Source organism: Panulirus ornatus, chromosome 49, assembly GCF_036320965.1.
Source record: "Panulirus ornatus isolate Po-2019 chromosome 49, ASM3632096v1, whole genome shotgun sequence".
In the NCBI taxonomy this organism is placed as follows: domain Eukaryota; kingdom Metazoa; phylum Arthropoda; class Malacostraca; order Decapoda; family Palinuridae; genus Panulirus; species Panulirus ornatus.
Genome location: NC_092272.1, coordinates 5,527,701 through 5,546,404, shown reverse-complemented (window position 1 = coordinate 5,546,404; position 18,704 = coordinate 5,527,701). Strand labels below are relative to the sequence as shown.

The 18,704-nt window shown below is 44.3% G+C and overlaps 1 long non-coding RNA gene across 1 annotated transcript in view; it reads left to right on the top strand.

Annotated features, from left to right (window-relative positions):
• The window catches only part of LOC139764364 (uncharacterized), a 116,584-nt gene that overhangs the window by 97,649 nt on the left and 231 nt on the right, over window positions 1-18,704 (top strand). The window contains exon 3 of the long non-coding RNA XR_011716350.1: window positions 18,420-18,704. This exon is cut by the window's right edge and continues 231 nt beyond it. This is a non-coding gene — a long non-coding RNA (uncharacterized lncRNA). The remainder of the gene's footprint in view (window positions 1-18,419) is intronic.

Below are 18,704 nucleotides of genomic sequence, written 5' to 3'. Positions count from 1 at the left end.
CAGTGGGAGGGACTTGTGGATGGTGGTGGATCTTGTGGACGGTGGTGGATCTTGTGGACGGTGGTGGATCTTGTGGATGTTAGTGGATACTGTCCAAGACCCAAAGACTTGTTTCCCGCCACCAGGGACGTTGTGGATGTTGTCGGTTGAGGTGGATATTGTCACGTCTGATGGATATTATGGATGGTTGTGCATATCGTGAAGTAAGTCTGGGGGTCAGCACGTGTTCCTGTTGGATTTCCAGCCTTAAGGACTTGCAGTACTGTTGGTTAGCATGCCATGTTTGGGGAGGGCTTGTATATATATATATATATATATATATATATATATATATATATATATAATGGGTAGAGCTAAAAGTACAGCTCGTCTATGATTGGCTGTCGGAAGGAAGTCTGTGATTGGTTGAAAATCAGGTCTGAAGTTCACCCGTTAGCTACGGTTTCTGTTGCCTTCGCGTAATTTCGCGAGAAATCATCATATCTGTTCACTTGCGGAACAAAAGTGCAATTTAGCGATAACTGAAGCAGCAGCTCTGGTAATGCAGTGTAAAGTTAGTGTAAATATCTGGTAAAGATGATGCAAAAAGATGTGAACAGAATCGCTTCCATGTCTTTAAGTGAAATTACGAAAACGCCAAAGATAGGTGGGATGTAGAGAAGATCTGTGAATATCATTTCGGACAGACCCTTACATTAGTCGTGAGGGGGAGCCAGACCCCCTCCGGTAATAGAGGTGGAGTGGTGGAGAATGATCAAGGAAGATGTGAAGGCCAGGCAGGCGGCGGATATGGTGGAATACTGTGGATATGGTCGAGCGTGAGGCGGAGGGAAGATGGATATGGTTAGTGAAGTAGATATTGTCTGAAGCTAGCGAGGTGTCGGCGGCTCCTGGCTGATATGGTGGACGATTGTGGATATGGTCGAGCGTATGGCGGTGGGAGGGTGGATATGGTCGAGAGTGTGGCGGTGGGAGGGTGGACATGGTCTGTGAAGTAGATATTATCAGAGGTTCACAACGTGGAGGTGGTGGATCTTGATAGATATTGTGGACGACTGTGGATATTGTTATCCAACAGAGAGATTCTTGATGGCTGGTTCCAGGTGGATATGATCTAAAATACCGGTTCGAACTTGAGACAGCAAGTGGATATGGTTGAAGGTTGTGGATATTGGAGAGGTCTTAGTCGACAGCGACAAAAACATCGCTTTTGTGTTCCCTTCCAGATCTACGTCTTTTTAGAAAGGTTTGGCATGTGTGTACTTCAGAGGAGGTGGGAGGACCTGTCAGATAAGACTCACACCATTTTCAGGAGTGGTTCGTAGTTACTCGTTATGTTTAGATAGGTCTAACTAGAGACCCGATATACTTTAACAAATTCTAAATTGGACTTCAGAGAATATAGATACATTTAGAAATGTCAGATGTTTTTAGATGTGATCTCTAGCATGTATAAGGATGTAGAAATGTGTTGAATTTTGTATGTGTTAGTTGGGATTTGCGTCTTTGTGGTGGTTTACTCATTTTTGTGTGCGTATTTGTGTATGTATGCGATTGTGAGTGCATACATTTATTCTGGTGTTGACGTTCTTACGTTTGTATGCACGCGTGCGCATTCGCACGTGCCTGTGTGCACGTACAGACTCTGAGACACAGCACGTATCGCCAGGCAATCGTCTTATACTTTCTCAGTTGATGAAACAGCAGGCAATCGGGTGTCCCCCCCCCCCCTTCCTTCCAGCCCGGCAGTTCTACATTCCACTGCTTTCACCTTTCTAGTGGGTCATCCTCAGCCCACTGTCCATCCACCACTGACGTCATTAACCTACAAAAACGAGACATATGCTTCCGCGAACTTCCCAAGTGGGGTCGGTTACTGTCTACATGGCCAGTGGGGAGTAAGCAGACGTGGAGGGACGGAGGGAGGTCGGGATGGGAGTGATTGGTCGGGAATCAAGTAAGGGGGAGGTGTGTCGGGGAGGGGAGAACTGGAGGAAGGGGCGGAGCCACTGAGCAGCAAGCAGAGGGGCGAGCGGGTGGCTGGCGAGGCTTGGCACAGTCTTCGACGGGGCCGACTCTGTCTTCGACGGGGCCACCAGGTCGTCGGCTTTGGTTCACATACTCGTCTGGGTTGCATCTGATCCACGACGTGGGATATTATCAGCTGCACGCATCCACAGGGACGAGGCTGCATATGGTCGAAGCTGCTGGGTATTGTCAGCTGCGCCCACCGCGCCAGGACGAGGCTGCATATGGTCGAAGCTGCTGGGTATTGTCAGCTGCACGCACCGCGCCAGGACGAGGCTGCATATGGTTGCAGTTGCAGGGTATTGTCAGCGTCTTTGGCGGCTCCCCTGAGCGATCAGTAGTGCATACTGTGGCGGATGGAGGATATGATCGAAGCTGTGGTGTGTGTGTGTGCTGCTTCGCCTTCTTGGCGGTGTTGGAGGATGTTGTCGGGAGAGAAGAAGAGCCTCTCCGCCATGGACCAGTGCTGCATATTGTTGGTGATGAGGGATATTGTGGCTGACGAGGGATGTTGTGGCTGACGAGGGATCTTGTGGGTGATGAGGGATATTGTGGCTGACGAGGGATCTTGTGGGTGATGAGGGATATTGTGGCTGACGAGGGATCTTGTGGGTGATGAGGGATATTGTGGCTGACGAGGGATCTTGTGGGTGATGAGGGATATTGTGGCTGACGAGGGATCTTGTGGGTGATGGGGGATATTGTGGCTGACGAGGGATATTATCGAAGTCGTTTCCGTCTCCTGTTGGTGAGTGTTGTCGATGATGAGGGATATAGTCAGGCGCCGAGTGTCGGGTGTTTGCTGAGCACTGTGGCAGCTGTGAGGGATCAGGTCTATATTGTGCGCAGGTGAGGGGAGACCTGCTCACCTGCAGTGAAGTTAGTTGTTGATGATAATGAGGATCTTGCTTCACTTGTGGCGACTTAATGATCAACTAATCGGCTGAAAATGATCGTTCAGTGTCTTCATGAATGAGTCTATCAGTCATCATGGCATGAGCCTAGCGTCTTGGCATTCATGGCAACAGTAGGCAATTCAATCCAGTCTTTAATGCAAATTGCTCGTTCTCTTCACTAGTGTGACGCCTTTTACCTCAGAGCTGTAGCCCATTGCTTGCAGGTACAGGAACTCTTGTTGACCTCAAACGATGTGTCTAGATAAATGCTTTTAATGTTTGTTTTATCACAGAAACTTCTTTTGAATCACCCTTATGGCATTGCGGCCAGTGGCGGCGTGGGCGATGCACACTGTAGTAGGTGATGGCAGATGTTGTGCACATGATCTCACCCGTCGACGGATCTTGTCAGGGTTGGAGCATATTGTCGCGAGTCCAGCGCCTCTCTTCAGTCTTAGATATTGTGGCTGGTGTGGGATGGTATCCACGCTGTGTCGCCCGGGATATTGTCAGCATTGAGGCATATCGTCCAATGTGAGGCACATCCGCTGGGGGAGGAGGAACTGCATGTACTCCCGGGGTGGAGGAACTGCTGGAGGATGGGTAGCTCCTCCCCTGCAGTTTCCAGCAGTTGTGACGTTGGATCCTCTCGGTGTTTCTTGAGTTAACTGTTCATATTCTGACACAGTCTCACGCCTAACGGTACAGAATCATAGTGTCTGAAGCTGATAAAAGTGTGCAGTTTGGGGTAAGAGCACACATCATAGAACAGTTAGGGCAGTAGACTGACAAGATAAGGTTTGATGATGATGGCCCACTTGAAATTAGGTCAAGATGGCTGTTGTACCGAGTATGGCCATCAATTTGAGGAACATCAATCCAAACTGAGAAAAGTAACTCTGAAATCGCATACCTTGGAAGTTATAACATCACCTACGATATGGTTGCAACATCTAAGATGTTGAATGATAGCAACATCATGTTTATTTAGAGTCATCTGAACGTGGTGTCTGTATACAAGATGGCCTCCTGGGGTTGCATAAAGTCACAGACCACAATCATTCGTTTAGCTTCTAGAGCCGCTAGGATATAAGTTAGGTCTGATGTTACATGAAGCAGACTTGCGCACTTTGTGAACTTATATAGCGCTCTCTGGAGGTTCTGTAGATCGTTTTGATTTCACAAGGTAAGATTAGCACGGGCTAAAAAATGTCGACGTATTTACGATGGCGGAATCGTTTTCATCCGTCTCATCGAAGAAGGTGACATTCCATTCACCACCAGTGTTGGTCCTTCTGCACGTCCCTTGTCGACGTGGCGTCCGGATCTCCAAAGCTCCTGACGGAGGTGTACATACCTCTGGGAGGGTGGTCAGCCGCGGGCCGGTCTTCAGTGTGTCCATTCGTCCGGCACAGGAGCGGTCGACAACCCCAACTCGCGTTGTGATCTGCTTCCGAGGATGGGGTCCACTTCGACGCGTCCTCTACATACATAGACGTGAGCGAGAAATGGTACGGTATGTAGAGGGAGCCAAGAGGAGAGAGACAGAGTCTGGTGATCGCGTGTGGGCCTTACGAGCGTAGTGTTATGGTTCGCTGGTTCTGTAATTGGATCTAGATCCGGTTTGTGTAGCCCCGTAAGTCCGTCGTCTGGTTATGAATGGCATTGTTGTACGGTACACAACATGGCCTACCATCGCCATACCTCTCGTGTCTTCCTCGTTTCGCATGACCGAGAATGGTCGTCTTGATCTCCAGGTGTTTTCGTCCTCCTCTTTCTCTCTATTCTTCTGCCTCGCCTCATTCCAGACTCCCTCCTGTGTTCTGCCTCTCTCTAAACCCGACCCTCCGTTCAAGAATCAAGAGCGGTGGTATTCATAGCTTCACCTCCAGCCACTTGCACCTGACTCCCATTATCTCTGCCGCCAGCGCACTGTCGATGCAGTGAACGCTAATCTTATGCTGACCTTGATGTCTCCCAGGAATCTAAATGCGCAGTGTGGCTCGCTTGGGCAGAGCGACCATGAGGAAGAAGCAAAACTTCCTTGAAAATCGTACAACTGATGTTTTACTGATTTGTTCTTCATTCGCTACGGCCTTCCTCTCCTCGTCTTCCTGTAACTTCACTCCACTGAATTTCATCTCTGCATGACTGATGTCATGTTGCATTCCTCTCTCTATCTGAGGGATGTCTGGTGATCATCTCTCCGCGCTTCACAAGAGGAGCTGTGTCATCAACGTTCGGTGGGGAGGTACTTCAGTATCTGGACTCGTCCCACCCTCCTCGTCCCACCTTGATATCCAGGAGCAACATCTCCTCTTCAGGAATCAGCTGGATGAAGGAAATAAGCTGGATCAACTGACATTTATGACAGGTTTTGTTCGTCAACACTTTCTCTCCATCACCATAACACTGGCCTCTCATCCTCCTGTGTGAACCCCCAGTAGTAAACTGTTACCTAGACCACCTCGCTTGAGCCTCGGGTCTATGTGGTCCGTAATGTATGTAACTAACGTATGTGTCTCTGATCCCTCCCACCACCACAGACAGCCTCGTTAAGACCCATTAGTCTGCTGTTGTCTGAGTCCTTTCGTAGTATCATTCAACAACCAACACACAATCTTACACTTTATCAATGTTCTCTCCAGTGATCTGTCACGATGCTGATTATTATAAATAAGTACACTTTGCATAGACAATGAATTGGTAAAAAGTTTTTTCAAATTGAAAATGGATTGAATGAAAAGACGAGAGAAACTTCTGCGTCCATCGTTGGTCACGTTCGCTGTCTAACAGTGATGTGAAGATAAAAAGAATTATATCTATTATTTTGGTGGCCATCCTGAATTTCGTAGATATTTCTATTAAAAAAATGAACGATAACTTTGCAAATTATTGTTCAGCCAAGCTTTGTGTGTGTTTTAACCTCAGATTGCAAACGAATTTACTTATATACTGAATTTCATATATACTTGGAGGCCCCTGCGAGAGCATGGCGTGTTCTCTCTCTCCTTGTTCGCTGGCTGGAGGGTACAGTCGACCCATGTCCCTGGCGACGCACCTCACCAGCGATGAAGACCATCATTAGATGTTTTGTATGAGCGTCGAGCCACTGTGCTACATCACGACCAGACACACTTAAGGGAGGATTCCTTCGACCACTCGCCTCTCAAGAGGTATTGGAGTCATTGTTACGTCCTTCTCGTCTGTCACTTGTTGTTCTGTGGCCGACAATAAGACACGTAACCACATGTTTGTTCGCCATTGTGAACAAGATTTATACACACAGCTCCTGGGCAGAGATGGCTCAGCTATGTACCAAAGGACGCGACAGCAGCTGATGCTCTCGCTGAGGCAAACCTGAAGCAAATGATTTTCTAAACCTTCATTAAAAGAGATAGAAAACGAGGAATAGTACTACAGGCTGATGGTTCTCCTGCTGTGTTACTGGTCCTCCAGCTGTGTTAACACTCTACTGTGTCAGTAGTTCATCTGCTGTGTTAATGGTTCTCCTGCTGTGTTAATGGTTCTCCTGCTGTGGAAAGACTCGATCAAGACTTTGACGAATGATAATGAACCCAAAATAATCGACTTCTTCCATCACTTTATTTTGCACTTGACCAACACAGTCCGCTGACCTCAGGGGTCAAGAGGGAGTTATGCCACCAGCAAGACATTACACCAACGTCTTTCCCTTCAAGTAAACGAATAATCACTTCAACCATCCTGACCTCTGACCGTCACGACCATCCTGACCTCTGACCGTCACGACCATCCTGACCTCTGACCGTCACGAACACACTCGTGGGACGGCATTCCACGGCGAGGGAAGCCATTGCTTCTTGCCCAAGGACCAGTCGTGTGGGACTGGCACACAGCAGAACAGCAGTAATAAAGCCTATACAGGAACGACGCGTTCTCCTGCACGTCCCCAGCTGTGCTGTGAGGTCATGACACAGTACAGTGTCTTTGTGAGACCCTAACTTGACTGTAGAGAAGAGGGTATGAGTTTATTTCGTGTGTTCTTGGCTCATTCATGGTTTGAGTTTGGAGATGTATCAGGTTGTGGTCGTAGGTTCTTGCCAGACAAATGAGCATCGCGAGCGGTTGTACGTGGGATTCAGATCTCATTGGCAACTCTCTTTAATGAGACTGGGATCCTTAAGCGTCGATGCTTCGAATATGCTTTTGTTTTTAGTACTTTTGGGGGAGAGTTTTTGAAAGCCTTTGGTTTATAGAGCTATGTTCTGCTCAGCTGCTGCTGTTCAAGGTGTAGCAGAAATTATAATAAAGAAAAATGAAAAAAGTTTCTCTTTATTTCTTGCACTTGACCGCTAACTATTGATGCCAACCTCATCCACCAACCTCCACCCTCTGCCATACAACCCCCGCACCCCCATAACCTCACATCACCATGTCCACTACTCTCCACAGAACCTCAGCCTCTGTTCCCAACCCCCCATCAGTACTAAGTTGATAACCCCTTCCAATATTACCGACCAGTTGTCGGCAACACTTGTCATCAACCTCCAACCCCTCCCAGGCTCACCACCACCCCAGGCCAACCCACACCTCGCCGACACACGCTAACGACGGGTTAAGCTTGGCTGATAACCAGGAAATACCTCAACCACGAACACCTCACCGAACAGAACCAGTTCTGCCCTGAACTTTCACGGGGTTTTTTTCCTTGTCTATTTATATACCGTTGGTGTATATATATACATCTTCCGGTGGTGTGTGTATCATTGCCACTAGTTATGTTCTTCTTATGAGAGACGACTGAGTACATCGGCAGATGTGACCGTGAATGCTACATTGTGTCATCCGGTTTTAAAGTGAAGGAATCCTGAAACTTAACAAGCAAGCAAGAAGACGTTTCCCTCCCATAGAGAGGGTGGAAACTCTCTCTCTCTCTCTCTCTCTCTCTCTCTCTCTCTCTCTCTCTCTCTCTCTCTCTCTCTCTCTCTCTCTCTCTCTGGTGACCGATAATGACCAACGTCTGGCCATTATCATCGTCCTGTTGTTGCCCACGTTGAGACATGTGCTATCCTGCGATAGATATCTCCTGCAGTTGTCTACCGTAGTCTGTGTCATTTCGGTCGACGAGCCATACTGAAGGCGCAGGAAAGAGAGAGAGAGAGAGAGAGAGAGAGAGAGAGAGAGAGAGAGAGAGAGAGAGAGAGAGAGAGTCAGGTACGGGATGTGGGTGGCTGAAATTGATGTTAATTACACGAAAGTTCCGACACCGTAGGACCTTACCCGGGAAAGATCACCCCAGACCACAGGTCCATCACCCTCAGGTGGTGTGGAGCACAAGGGGTGAGTGCCACGCTCATCATACGTCCTGGTTGCCTGGTACATCTGAGGTGCAATGAGAAACGTGTCAGAGAAGCGTAGGAGCGCCTCCGTAGATATCCTCGGCGTATCTAGTTCTCTATAGAGACGCACACGTCCTCGGGAGATACACATTATCGACGCACATCCAACGAGAGCCACTCAGTCGCCATACCTCGGGTCGTCTAAGACTCTACATGCTACAGGGGATAATGATGAGAAGCCTCGGTGGCTGAGGAAGAGTGTGTTGTCAGGTGGTGGCTGGTCTGTTGCCAGGCCAAGGTGGTGGCAGGTCTCTTGTTAATCCTGTCATGTATAAAGATAACTCGAGAGATGTTAAATGATGGTTAATGTTAATGTTAAGAGCGGATATCTCAGGACCAGGTGTGCATACCTCAGAGCCAGGTGTTGACACGTACGAAAAGTCCACCTGAGTTGGAGAGAGAGTCTCTCTCTCTCTCTCTCTCTCTCTCTCTCTCTCTCTCTCTCTCATCATCACAGAGGTCAGGGAACCGGTCCTGCCCGAGGGTGTTGTGAGCGCTCCCTTATCTCAAATACTTGAGGCCTCACGTCCTTGACTAAGGATCAAGTTACCGCTACTGTATCTTGGACCCACGACCCACTCGCCCTCCACGAAGCATGGTAGTATAGCACTGTTTTCCCCCCGTCCCGTGAGCCAGTGGATTACTGTATCATTATGACGTTAGGGTGATCACCCGCTGATCTAGACTGATATTGGCAGACATAATGGCTACCTCGTTCACTCACCTCCTCTGTTGTCTCGACGTAATCTTTGCTAAGGAGAACAATGGGAGGACCGGAAGCCTCTGGGGTACAGGATGGTGGAACGAGGACGCGCTGTGGCTCTGGCTGTTGGAAGATAGGCCTCTGCCACAACGCGCTGCCCCTACGTACGTCGCCATACTTGATAGACCAAAAGAACCACATTACACACTCCAGGTTGTATGTTGCCTTAAAGTCTTTTGTTGTTGTTGTTCTCTCTCTCTCTCTCTCTCTCTCTCTCTCTCTCTCTCTCTCTCTCTCTCTCTCTCTCTCTCTCTCTCTCTCTGGCGTGGAGTCGTGTCTGTCACCCATTCTGCTCAACCCCAGCCTGTATTGACTGCCTCCAGCACAGACAAACATGGATCAGATCTAAATAGAACTATTGAAGGTATTAGATACATTAGACAACATGACTAACGAAAATGACATGTCTTTAGAGAGAGATTCAATGGCCAGAAATAATGGTACTAGTGTGATCAGAAACATAACTCGGACAAGAATCTTTCGGTTGCAAGATGGTAAAATGATATGAGAGATGAGTGCCAGATGTACGTGGTGGCTGTCATGACCTATCATTCCTTTAAAACAAGGTTAGACAGAATGATGTCTATCATCACTGGATGATCAGTCTTCAAGTACTGTCATTTATCCTTATTTCATTTCCTTATATAAGTCTGGCCCCCAATCGCAGCTGTAGTTAGATTGATTAGAAACTTTATTTTTCCCCCAATCATACTTTCCTACGAAATATCCATGGCAGTATACCTTCCCACATACGACATTATGTTTTTCTCTGTCTTTTCCCCATGCTGATAGTTGAGCCGGAGGGAGAGGTGGGTGGGGATACCTTCTCCTTTAACTATTGTTTGTCTACCACAAGTTCAGGTCAGGTCAGGAGAGAACCCCCGTCATTGACCATTAGGTTCCCTGTGACTTGTCTACCATCACCACAACAACCACCACCATCACCCCTCTAGCACCATCACCACAATACCGCCACCACTGTGCCACCCATTTCCCCATGGCTAATGTGTGGTCATCTCCTTTGACCAACATTGTCCTCGCCTCAGGCTTAGGCCGGACCTGTCCACCACGATCATATATCATCAACCCTGCTCAACCCTCCCGCTGGGGGAGATGTACATAATGCCCCATACACGCCACCTCCTGCTGGGGGAGATATAGATCTGACGTTCTCCTCCCTCAGGCCACCATACCAGCCTATTCGTTACCTTTTCTACAGGAAGAAGACTCGTTGCAATCTCCAGACGTCCTGTCTCCCTACTCAGGGAACTGCTTTTCCCTTTCTTCCGCCGTTGGTACATTGTTGTGCCATTGACCCTATGGATAACGAGGTACAGAGTACACAAACCCGTGCTACTCATTATGTACTCATGTTTCCCAATGACCTCCCCTGCTATGTGGATCACGTTGTTTCTCCTCATTCCTGGCGTCTGATGAATGAGCGTTCCTTTACAGAAAGTGGTGGTCGCTGGTGAGATTATGCGCCACACCTGCTCTCACACACACGGAAACACATGGAACAGAAAGACTGGGGACGTGGTTAAAGTTAGACAGCACTTCAGAAGTTATATGACAATGGAGAATGTACAAGAGATGGGGCGCCCCCACCAGTGCCAGACTCCCTCCACGTACAGTTCAAGTAGACAGTTACACACACTGTGACTATGGATCAGTATGGCCCCGCTTGGGTTCGTATCCTCGAAGCGTCAGTCGGTCCACAGGCAATCCCAAGTATTCATCCATAACTCTCGGCTATTCGTTGAAATGGTACCTGGCTTAGGCTGGGATCTGTGTGTACGTATAAAGGAGTAAAGGCATGGTACATCTACCCAAGGTGAAAAGACGGGGCAACATGAGTGGAAGACTCTCTCTCTCTCTCTCTCTCTCTCTCTCTCTCTCTCTCTCTCTCTCTCTCTCTCTCTCTCTCTCTCTCTCTCTCTCTCTCTCTCTCCGTAACGCATAACTGGTTATCAACGGAGCAGCTCTGAACTCCACAGACAGTGCAGGGGACAGCCACAGAAACACAGACATGCGGTTCCGTAGGAGGCTCACAGACGTCTGTGTCACGCCATAGATTCCCAGGCTGACACACACACACACACACACACACACACACACACACACACACACACACACTAGCTTCAAGACAAGATCAATCATACAATTATACTCTACAATTATACTCAATTATACCCAGGATGTGATGTCTTAAGTTCGCACCACACAGGATGTGATGTCTTAAGTTCGCACCACACAGGATGTGATGTCTTAAGTTCGCACCACACAGAATGTGATGTCTTAAGTTCGCACCACACAGGATGTGATGTCTTAAGTTCGCACCACACAGGATGTGATGTCTTAAGTTCGCACCACACAGGATGTGATGTCTTAAGTTCGCACCACACAGGATGTGATGTCTTAAGTTCGCACCACACAGGATGTGATGTCTTAAGTTCGCACCACACAGGATGTGATGTCTTAAGTTCGCACCACACAGGATGTGATGTCTTAAACCCTTCACCAAAAGCTTTCTTTTATTGTAAGCTTACAATTTGACTCTCTTTTTTATTCTTTTATTCCCCTGTTGTGAACCTCTCTCAACTCTATATCATTTAAGTAAGATGTCTATACCTTTGCTCATCACTTCCCTGCTACTGATTGTAGCGCATAGCCATGGGAGTTGCCGGGATCCCCCCCTCATGAAATGGGTCGTAGAGGGTTATGAATTAGTAAATTAAACCTTGTACGAGCGGGTTCATGTAAAGCAGGAGCGACGTGGCTCAAACCTCGGTCTGTGCGAGGTCCAGCCAGCGAATACCTCTGCCTGAGGCGTCCACTGGCCATTCAACCCAGTGTCTGGATGTGAAACCAGTTTTATGGAGTACTCGTGCGGACCATAACCACACCTGCAGCTGTATGGAGCTCATTCTTAGATGCGTTCCAATGGTTTATAGACAACACGTATGCAAATACAGCTGTATATGTACTTACACCTGCATATATATATATATATATATATATATATACCTACACTCACACATCCACCTACGAGAGCTGTAGAAAGAAAATGCGTGAGTGAGGCTAGACGTAAGAAGTAAATACCAGAACGTGTACAAAAACAGGTTGAGGGAAGGATGTGGTTGTCTGGTACTGAAGTATGATTCCATTCACAATTGGAACCAGACATGTATTCTCCAGTCTCTTGAGTCATGAGAGCATTATGTTGAGACTAATCACCTTCACCAATCCGTCTACGAAAACCATACAACACTTCAGTAATAGATAGAATCAAGAGAAATTCAACTCGAGCGACAGGTATAATCTTTCTCCCAGGATGCGTCTGGCCACGACGTGTTTTTTGTCTCTGTTTTATGCACCCGACTCAACCTCCTGCTTACAAAACAGGATCGAGAATACTCAGTGGTAAACAGGGACGAGAATACTCAGTGGTAAACAGGGACGAGAATACTCAGTGGTAAACAGGGACGAGAATACTCAGTGGTAAACAGGGACGAGAATACTCAGTGGTAAACAGGGACGAGAATACTTAGTGGTAAACAGGGACGAGAATACTCAGTGGTAAACAGGGACGAGAATACTTAGTGGTAAACAGGGACGAGAATACTCAGTGGTAAACAGGGACGAGAATACTCAGTGGTAAACAGGGACGAGAATACTCAGTGGTAAACAGGGACGAGAATACTCAGGTGGTATTTTGAGAGCCATGAGATGAGGAGGTACTGGATTGAATCATGGGTAGAAGGCTTGTTAATACGTCATGATGCTCGGTCATGCAAGGCATAACGATCAGCGATGCTTCACGGGGTCGATCATGCATGGTAGGGGGCCACCACCTGCATGATGTTGACAACACTGTCAGCAGTATTTTTGTTGTAGCTGGTAACACTGTAATCGTCTCGTAAAGATGTGTTAAAGTATATATATATATATATATATATATATATATATATATATATATATATATATATATATATATATATATATATATATATACTCGTATAAGCAGAGTGATTTGTCATATATGATAAGAACTCCATTTACATGCGTCGATGATGAGTGACATGAAGTAGATGATTGCTATAAATGCCAAAGTTTGAGATATATGATGAAAATAGCCCGAACGTATGAAGAGAGATACTTTGTGGGTTCCTTACTACAACATGCATCCTCCTTGTGGAGGTTGTGAGCTAACAAACTCATGTTTCCTCGACGTCCATCATCCACAACATTGTCTCATATGTTCAGAGGAGTAATGACGTGTTGGAGATGATGTGCACAAAGACGACACAATATACACTAGTGTCCAATGGGTCTGGTGTTGTCTCTGCACCATATCCTACACCAGCCGAACCTCCCCGAGATCACGACACATTTAACAACATAAGGTCAAGTCTTCCCTCTATGTATACATACCAAGGTCTGAACCGACCCTCAACCAGATCGTAATTCTGAGAACTTTGATCCTTTAATACCGACTTGAGTTGGTATTATGTTATATGTTTATAAGATCTTAGTCCATTTTCCATTTAGTCATTGTTTCTGAATCCTTTGAGTGATATATTTTAAAAGGCTTTGGAGGATTGGAGTGTAAACTCTTGCTTATGCCACTGTTGGTGGGACCTCTCTAAGCAGCCAATGAGGTGCCACCATTACGATGAACATCCTCCCACTAACAGACACAAACCAATCGTAAGCCTGGAATACTGTCAACAATATTCTAAACTCCAATCCTGCATGTGCCCTGTACTGACGTCATAGCTGTTGGTTGTTGATTGGTTGGCACCGTCTCGCATAGAATTTCAGATGAGTCATTGTGAAATCAGAATTCCTAAAATAACGTCCAAATGTAGCTATTCTAGAGCGTATAGGGCAGAACGCGTCCAACGATAAGAAATTACAATTCCATACGATATTTCTCTTTTAAACCCCAAACAAAGCAAACATTACATACATGTTCCTGGGTCAAAAATGGTTCTTTGCAGTCACAACAAATTTGATGGGTTGATCTTCGTCTGTGATCAATATCATGCATCCTCTTGTACAGATTTCCTTGATCATTTGATTAATAAATTGTGTGAATGTGTCTTATCACTTGCAAAGGCTGGATATGTAGGGGTAAAGATCATAGTTAGGATGTATTATGCATTGGGTGTAGGGGTTTTACATGTGTAAGGAAGTAAGGGTTTAGAGTGAGAAAGGTGAGGTGTGGCAGGCACACATATAAAAAAATATAGAAAACGGGCTGTTGACCTACACCGACCGGAAGGAATACCAGGCCACCGAAACATATAGAAAACGGCCGGTCAGCCAGGCAGATGACCCCAGTTGGGTGGGCGGTGGGCGGCCCCACCACAGGTTACTCTCAGCAAGACTAGCTATGTCTGGCTCTCTGTAACACAATCATGTAGCATACAGTCTGATTGTATATATATATATATATATATATATATATATATATATATATATATATATATATGGTGGTGTAATGAAGACACAATGGGTGACCTGGGTTGAAGGTTGTCCGAAGATGATAGTATATAGTCATACTTACAGTGAGACTGAACAGCTTAAGCTGAACTATGTGTGTGTGTGTGTGTGTGTGTATGTACGTACATAAGAGCAGGGACGTAGTACATGCATACAACGTCAAGAGACGGGACAACGCAAGTGTACAACTCTCTCTCTCTCCGTGTAACATGCAAACGATAATCACAAATATTTATCACAGACACACATGATTACAACCTTACAAGATGTAAATAGATAGAATGTAACTATTGAACAATTCTTGAATATAATGAGGAACCAGCCACTTGAATGGCATAAGGAAGCAGAATATAAGTTGTTACTTACGAAAGAAGTGTAAAAGTCTTCATTCGAAACAAGTATTTGTATGTATATATTACATGCTGTCCTCAGTGGATTATCTAAATGAGTTTACTGTCTGTGTATTTTGCTTAAAGATACTGACACACTCTGCTCATAAAAGTGATAGACGGTTGGATGAAGTGAAGTAGTGGACGAATGGATATGTGGGTATAGGTTCAATCGACGAAAAGAAGTATTTTTTGTCTATCTATCTATATACCTATCTATCTAAATATCTATCAATCAATTAATCAATCTATCTATCTATCTATTCATCTAATACCATTAACACCACATCCAATTTTCTTGAGGTGCATCAGGAATGTATAGTCTTTCAACATTACACACACATTCTCAAACCATTTCCAATATCTCTAATTGAAACACAGACCCCCCACACTGATAAAAGTCTTTACTTTTCCTCATTACACACTGTCAAGTGATATTGACGACAACTTACGTTCTAATGTATAAGAAACTAAGTTACCTCTCAAATTTTACCATTTTCTTTTATATTATTTAGAGAAAATGAAAGGGTAGATTTAACATTTATTGGATCCATCACTTGAGATCAGAAATCTCTTCAGTATTTTATCATGTTTGCTTAAAATTGTGCAAAATAAAGAGAAAAAACAATAGTATCATAATTTAGATAACGTGGATGTAGACCATCATCAAATATAAACGTAACTGGATTTATTGGTTGTCTGATTAGTTTCAAGCAAAATCATTCTTACCAGACCTTTCACGTCTTCATCTATCAAATGTATGAGGGCCACACCTGAAATGAGAGCGTGTATTGTCTTCCAGTTATCTACAACATCTTAAGAAGGTGTTTCAAGTCATTTTGATGGGTGTTCCATAATGTGTTTTTGATAGTAGTGACCTTGGCAGACAATCGACCGAACGCCGAGAGAACGAACCGACAGCCTTTATCTAAATGTATTTAAGATCATCGTGGCTTTATATTTTACGGAAAAAATCGTTTCATTACAGTTTTTCTGTCTGTCATCTCTCCTCTTGAAGAAAAGAATATCCGCCAGAGAGGTGGAGGTTCCTGGGAGATGAGCAAGCTAACATTGGGAAGTATGACCACATGGCTCTAAACACCACGCATTTTAACATTGTTTAGATTTAAATAAAGCAAATAAACATTTACCAGCGGTCATGTTAGGGAATGTTCGTACCCTACCAGGGAAGAGGTGGCCTATGGTATGTCTATATCCTGGCAGGGAAGAGCCATAACCCTCAAATCTTATATATCTTGCCTTCCCTGACATTTCAAGTCTTGTTGCTCCCTGACATTTACAGTTTTGGCTCAGTGCACTTCCTGTACCAATCTATATTAAGAGAATTAGAAGAAGATGTAGGATGTTGTTGAGAGTAGCCCGGTACGACCCTTGAGCACGACGGTACGACTCTTGAGCACGACGGTACGACCCTTGAGCACGACGGTACGACCCTTTGATATAAACACCCAGCCTTAGAAATGGCCCTTAAAGGGACAAGTTGTTAGCCAGACCGACGCACCCAGGGGTATGTGAAGGGGAAGGCCAAGAGGCTTGCTTATTCAACTAAATCACGGTAATTTTGCTATTCATCACAGGGAATGTTGACGTCTTTATATACTCGTAAAATCTGCATCGCTGATGGAAACCCTGGACCAGCTAGGATACTGGACAGGATATCAGGACATACGTCACAGTAGGGCGGGGAAGAGCGGTTGTGTACAAGAGTTTCCAAACGCAATTCGTATTGGTATATTCTCGGAAGTGACTGGGAAATCCTACGCAAATCTATGTAGTAAAGTACCGATCGATATTCTACCCAGTGCTCCCTATATTCTAGTTTTCTCTTATTTTTCCTTGTTTCTGGGTGTCTGTCAACTTCCCACACTCCAGAATATATTATAAATATACAAAATATAAACATATTGTCTGGAAATATATCCGAGGAAGGGGACATTGTGACGTTTGAGACCGAATTATACGTTTGCCAGATGCACAATACCTACTAAACTCATACGGGTGAGCTTTAAATTTTCCTACTTTAACACTTTCCCAAGCTCTTTTTTTTTTTCATCACTTGTCACACTTTCTAGTGAAACTGATTCATTATAAATTTATGGCTGTTTCCCATGTCTTCCATAGCTATAGCACTATTCGATATCTTAGTGTTACTACATTCATAAAAGTATGGTATTATGTCTATCCCTATATATACAGTCTTATAGGACTTAAGTCTACCTAACAGCCGTCATGTGACTTTGATTAAATAAGCATCTAATATTAATGTTATTAATTGTTTTCTGAGAGACTTTATTTTTCTACGATGTCAAACATTTATACATTCGAAAAACAATTTCTTGGAATCGTAATGTTTATCTGTAGGCCTGTCTGTCTTACCGTGTACCTTTGTCGTGTTTTTAGGACGAGTGTAATTTCCTATTTGGACTGTTTAGAAAGCAAGTTTTAATCCCGTTAAACCGCGCGCGCGCGCGCGTGTGTGTGTGTGTGTGTGTGTGAGAGAGAGAGAGAGAGAGAGAGAGAGAGAGAGAGAGAGAGAGAGAGAGAGAGAGACCTTATACATATATATATATATATATATATATATATATATATATATATATATATATATATATATATATATATATAGGATAGGGGATAGGGGAGAAAGAATACTTCCCACGTATTCCCTGCGTGTCGTAGAAGACGACTAAAAGGGAAGGGAGCGGGGGGCTGGAAATCCTCCCCGCTCGTTTTTTTTTTTTTCAATTTTCCAAAAGAAGGAACAGAGAAGAGGGCCAGGTGAGGATATTCCCTCAAAGGCCCAGTCCTCTGTTCTTAACGCTACCTCGCTATTGCGGGAAATGGCGAATAGTATGAAAAAAAAAAAAAAATATATATATATATATATATATATATATATATATATATATATATATATATATATATATATATATATATATATATGACACCTAAAGGTTAAATATGCTTGTGTTAATTCTGCCAATTGCCTATGGCAATGTTCTGTAGTGTAACATTTAATCACTATATAAATAGATACAGTTTTACAGGTTTGTGGTATTTAATTAGGCCTTGCTTTTTTTCGACACAAAATTCCTGAAATCAATAATATTCTTGTTTCTCATCTTTTCAATTGTATTTGTAGTTGTCACTTTTCACGTCTTCTTTTCCACTCATATATATATATATATATATATATATATATATATATATATATATATATATATATATATATATATATATAAATATATATATATATATATATGTATATATATATATATATATATATATATATATATATATATATATATATATATATATATATATATATATTCCACGATAGCATATGCACTCCGGAGAAAAAGCAATAATCACAGATCATTATGTGTACAACGATACAGATAATTTGTACGATGTGTCTTCCATGCTGTCACAGATCCAGTAAACAGAACATCGCTGCCAGACGAAGGCTTACCGAGAAGATGGTAGGATGGTTGTTCACTCTGCTTTCTGTGATTGTGTTACTTTTACACCCAGGACAGGCTAAAAGTAAGTGATTATTTTGATAAGGCATTTGATTTTCAGCTTGACATCTTCGTAACTACCATAATACACAGGAAAATGTTCCACGTTTCCACGTCACTTGAGATCAGTGTGTCCTTTGGCCAAATTGTAGTTTCCAGCTTAATGTTCAGTGTTTACAACGTTACAAGAGTACGGA